Here is a 6,000-nt window from a genome sequence, read left to right on the forward strand (position 1 = left end):
CACCCCCATACTTCTTCTGCCCAAGAGAGGAATTGACGGTGTGCCCTTACATTTTGTTCTTCTCGTTGGTACTGTGTTATCAAAGTCCTTCTTCTACCTCCTTCGTCTTGCTGAAGAAGGGAAGTAGAATCTCGTTGTTTAGATAACTATAAATATTCTACCCCCATTCTTCCTCCGCCTCAGAGAGGATTAGACGCTGTGCCCTTCCATTTTCTTCTTCTCGTTGGTCCTGTGTTATGAAAGTCCTTCTTCTACTTCCTTCGTCTTGCTGATGGAAGGAGTTAGAGTCTTGTAATTTAGATAACAATGAATATTCTACACCCATATTCTTCCGCCCCACAGAGAGATTGATGGTGTGTCCTTCCATTTTTATCTTCTCGTTGGTCCTGTGTTATGAAAGTCCTTCTTCTACTTCCTTCGTCTTGCTTATGGAAGGAGGTTCAATTTCGTAGTTTAGATAGCAGCGAATATTCTACCTCCATATTCCACCGCCCACAGAGGAATTGACAGTGTGTCCTTCCATTTTCATCTTCTCGTTGATCCTGTGTTTTGAAAGTCTTTCGTGTACTTCCTTCGTCTTGCTGATGGAAGGAGGTAGAATCTCGTAGTTTAGATAACAATGAATATTCTACCCCCATATTCTTCCGCCCCACAGAGAGATTGACGGTGTGTCCTTCCATTTTTATCTTCTCGTTGGTCCTGTGCTATGAAAGTCCTTCTTCTACTTCCTTCGTCTTGCTGATTGAAGAAGGTTGAATCTAGTTTAGACACCAGCGAATATTCTACCCCCATATTCCTCCGCCCCAGAGAAAAATTGACGGTGTGCCCTTACATTTTCTTCTTCTCGTTGGTCCTGTGTTGTGAAAGTCTCTCTTCAACTTCCTTCGTCCTGCTGATGGAAGGAGGTAGAATGTCGTAGTTTAGATAGCAATGAATATTCTACCCCCATTTTCTTCAGCCCTAAAGAGGAATTGACGGTATGCCCTTCCATTTTCTTCTACTTGTTAGTCATGTGTTATCAAAGTCCCTCTTGTACTTCCTTGTTGATGGAAGGAAGTAGAATCTCGCTGTTTACATAACAGCGAATATTCTACCCCCATACTTCCTCCGCCCCAGAGAGGAATTGAGTGTGTGTCCTTACATTTTCTTCATCTCGTTGGTTCAAAGTTATCAAAGTCCTTCTTGTAGTTCCTTCGTCTTACTGATTAAAATAGGTAGAATCTAGCTGTTTAGATAATAGTGAATATTCTACCCAAATACCACCTTCGCCACGGAGAGGAATTGGCGGGGAACCCTTCCATTTGCTTCTTTTGCTTTGTCCTGTGTTATCAAAGACCTTCTTCTACTTCATTTGTCTTGCTGATAGATTGAGGTAGAATCTCGATGTTTTATAACATCGGATAATCTACCCTCATACGACTACGACCTCCATTCCAGAGAGGAAATGACGTTGATCGCTTCCATTTGTAATATCCTTCCTTAGGTACCCTTTTCCTTTATTATGACATCTGCTTCTTTATGAACCTGCTCTATAGGACTTCCTCTTGAGTTCGTTCAACTACAAAAAGCAGATGATGTTCCTTTGTAGAAATCCGTTCAATATTTTGTTTTACAGGTTTCTGCTAATTGAGTTTAATAGATGATGGATAATATCCATTAGATGTTGAAGCTGCACGTACCTAACATTTCATAAAATATATCGAATATTGAAGGGTATGATGTTCGTTATTTTAATGTGTCTTTTTACTCTGTATATTTTTGTTTGCGATACTATTCTCACTCAAACAAATAACTTCATTTAAATTTACGTAATCTTATATTCAGACCCGAAGCGAGGGTTCAGAAAGGGGACTAAAGTTTTTGGCACTGTGCACAGAAAGTTATTTAAACCTTTTTTTTTTTTTTACAAACATCACAAAATGAATAAAGTTGACGGGGAAATATACACTTACCAGAGATTTATTATATACTGTTAACACACTGCTTAAATTTTCTGTTTCTCGAAGTAATAGTTAGTTTTTAAATATTTTCTTCTTACGTCTTACTGTAACTGAAATATTTGTACTTACAATAATTCCTTAACATCAGTAAAGCAAACTACTAATCAGTAAATACGATTATAAACTACGTTAGTTTTTAATAATAGTTAGTCTTTATTTCTCCATTTCAATTTTTTTGGCATTTAAATTCCACAAACCATCGTATAAGAAGAAAATATCAAATCACGCTCATACAATATGGGTGTGGATGGCGGGACGGGATACAAAACATTAACCCTGACTAGTGCGCCAAAATATCTAGCTACGATTCTCTTACAATGGCACCCCATTTGATTACACCTTATATAGTACAACAATGTTGCTTTTCATATAACTTCCTTAAAATACTGAAGCTTATGAATTATAGCTTACTTGCTACAGGCATACATTTTTTTCTGGTTTCTGTTTTTGTTTCATTTGATTTTATGTGATAAACGTTATCAAGTGTAGAGACTTTTCATGTTAGTAGGTCATGGTTTGTTTCATTCATGGTAGATTTTATAGAGGTGGGACCGTTCAAAATATTTAGTAGTTGCGTTTCGGTGGTGTTTTCTCAGAAATTACAATTTTGTGCTATTAATCTCTACATCTGCGTTAAATGACATGAAATTGTCCTTAATAGATGAAAGGTGTTACTGAATTATGAAGACCTCCTCTAACCGATGTCGCAAACCAATAAGCTGTTTGGTTCATTTTTACACACATAAGTCTACATACATATTTCTAGAAACTTACCTTTTTCATAGTGGTGTGTCAATCGACTTACCTTTCACTCTTAAAGCTTTTCAAGCTGTCTGGCGTTGAGCAAAACTTTACATTCGCATTCATTGCAGCAGCATCACAATCAATTCTTCACTCTTAGGCATTTCTAAACTTTTCTCAATTTCCAAGTACATATATCTCGTCGCTCCGCTTTGGGGCTTACTCTATCCGAGTTTGTCTATTTTCAAACGGAATCACGTCTTCCCATGTTATGTGTTTATCCAACCTTTGCACATGAGAATTTCTTGATCTGCAGGTTTCCGCTTGGTGGCTCACCAGTGCCAGTGTATTTGCTGTTTGTCTACGAATCTCGCTTCTGGAGCAGGGACGGCGGAAGAGATCTGGAGATCCTGGATGTGAGCCTGGAGATCCTGAAACCCAAAAATTTATCTGCCCATCTGGACAAATTCCTCATAACCAATAGCGGTGTGTAGGGTCTAGAAACGTCAGTACCAGAATCGGGTACATATATCCAGATCCTGATTTTGGGATCCCGAACAGTTAAGAAATTCCAAATAATCGCTTTTAAAAGTGGTTAATTCTCGATGTTTTCTGCTCTATAAGGGCCTGAAATTAATTGAAAATGTATGAGACAGTGGGGAAATGTGTAGATTTATGTATTGTTATAGCGTCTGAAAATCTCAAAAAATTCCCGTCCCGAATATCCGAATTAAAAAAAATCGCTTCCCGCACACGCATTGTTATAACTTGGCAGGAGAAAGGGCGGTGGATACTAGCCTTCCCCTACATTTTCGGGTTTATTACTTTTGCTTACCTGTAACATGAGGCAAAGTAAGTCGGCCCCTGGGGCAGAGCGGTTAGCACATCATGTTACGACGCTAGGGGTCCTGGGTTCGAATCATGGCCTGGGCATGGGTGTTTGCGACTGTCCATTCATAAATTTCATCATGTCATCACTCATTCCCATCTTCGCAAATTAGTCAAAATTGGCACAAAATGTGAAGTAAAATAAACTAAATGAAATCAAGAAGCAACGAAATAAAGAATAATATTTTAATTTTGAAAATGTTATTATTTAGGAAACATTTTCGCGACGAAGCTTGGAAGTGAACAGACGTGCATAACGAGCGCTCCCTTGAACTTTCGTCAAGTTGAGCAGAATAAACACGCGGAATTTTCCTTCTACAGACAGTTGAATATAATAAGAGCAGAGTGAGAAACTCTTTGTAGTGAAGTACGTGTACTTACGTATTTTTTTTTCGAAATGTCTGCCAAAAGATTAAACACCTTTCAGTTTTCCTTTGAACGGGTGCAGCAAAGGCCGACAACGCTTGCCATACACGAATGGAGAGATGTAGTTAAATTGCGTGTTGTGGACGTTTTGAGTATTTAAGTAGATCTCGTCAAACACCAGGTTTTTGTCAAAGTAAGTACCGACCAATTCTGTAATGAAGTTATAGCACGTAGCACGGGAAGATTTGAATTTTCTGACGAAACGAGAGAATATGAAATTCCAGTACACAGAGCCGACAAAGCTGTTGCAATCGTTCGTATTCATCTAGTTCCAATGGAATTACCAGAAAGTGTTATAACAACTGAAATGTCTAAATACGGTATAGTACAATCAGTAGGCTACGAGATGATGTGTATTCCACAACTCACCCCTTTCCTGTGAGAACAGGCAGGAAGATAGTCCATATCATTCTACACAGAACAGTGCCTTCTGTAATATAATTAAACCTTGTTTCCATATTAAAACCAATAAGTTGCTGACCAAGGCAGTTTATTAAGATAAAAACACTTAACACGTAACGTTTCGACCCTGTTTCCTCAGACGAAGAACTAAACTAAAAAATTTTTAGTTTAGATCATCGTCTGAGGAAGACCCTGATACAGGGTCGAAACGTTACGTGTTAAGTGTTTTTATCTTAATAAACTGCCTTGGTCAGCAACTTATTGGTTTTAACAGTGCCTTCGTATATCATGTTAAATGAAGATCGTTATTGGATATGGATATATTATTTCTTAAGCTTTAATGTGGTATATTGGTAGTTTTCCATACTTGCAGGTATCCATATACGCTTATCGCAAAAATGCCGTCAAATTTCAAGAGTGGCATCCATATGCACAAGGTGTAACCGGCCTCCGTGGCTGAGTGGTTAGCACAGATCGCTTAGCCCCCCCTCCCCCTCCCCGTGGTTAAGGGTTTGAATCCCGGCCTGAGGATGGATGTTCTTTGTGAATGTCCTCTCATTAATTTCATCATACCATCACTCATTCTCATAGTTGTGATTAGCCAAAAGTGGGAAAAAAGGAACGTTAAAAAACAAAATTCAAATCAAACATAGCCGGCTATACTCCGGTCTGCACTTTATGCATATTCTATCTATCAGCATGTTAGGAGCTCTAATATGCTATACACAATCTTACCTTGATCTTCCTTGCGACAATTCACTGTGCGTTCCATACCCCCACCACTTCTTGTTTTGATGCCCACATGTTTTACTTTCTCGTGATCAATCTTCATCAATTGTGCTGGACAATTTCTATAGTAATCATCATTGTTCGTAACATAATTAGGAGTAGCATTAACAAATGGACATAATTATAAAATACGAAATTAAATGAGACTTCATTCAGGTAACACATAAATATATATTGTCCCAAGTTTAAAATATACAAAACAGTAATTTAAATGCAATTTTTGTATGGTTTACATTAAAAGAAGAGCATAAAAGAATTTGAGTATATTTGGAACTAAAAAAAGATGAGTGGAAAAGATTGCATAAAATTGAATATCACAATTACAGCTATTAAACCAACAAGTCTTTGGTGGTCACAAGTGTTAGTGTAGACACATAAAAGGAGGCTTTTAGGAAGTCTAAGTTGTAATAGACTGGAGGTAAGAGGGATTTTGTGTAGTAGACAATGTAAAATTCAGTTTTAATTTATGTACAAATATATTATTTTAAATCATTGGTTGGAACAAATTAATATTATTTATTGTTACACAAAAACATAAATTGCAAACAATTTTCTTTTGCCGAATTCTTTGCATACATTTTTTGAATAAAATTCGTTTATCCAATGTTCTCAACGGAAACCAAAACCGTTATTACATAAAGGGAACAAAATGAATCTGAAACTACCAAATGTTTATAAATGTTCGAAGTTTTCAATTTTTTTACAAAATTTTTCAAACAAAAAATTGTTCTTTTTCAACACGGAATCCATATGT

General features: G+C 37.2%; 1 pseudogene; it reads left to right on the forward strand.

Moving 5' to 3' along the window:
* LOC146002978 (26S proteasome non-ATPase regulatory subunit 11 pseudogene) overlaps positions 1-3,235 on the forward strand; it is a 164,173-nt pseudogene extending 160,938 nt beyond the window's left edge.
* Positions 3,236-6,000: the final 2,765 nt, after the last annotated feature.

Source organism: Lepisma saccharinum, chromosome 19 (genome assembly GCF_977018435.1).
Source record: "Lepisma saccharinum chromosome 19, izLepSacc3.1, whole genome shotgun sequence".
Classification (NCBI taxonomy): domain Eukaryota; kingdom Metazoa; phylum Arthropoda; class Insecta; order Zygentoma; family Lepismatidae; genus Lepisma; species Lepisma saccharinum.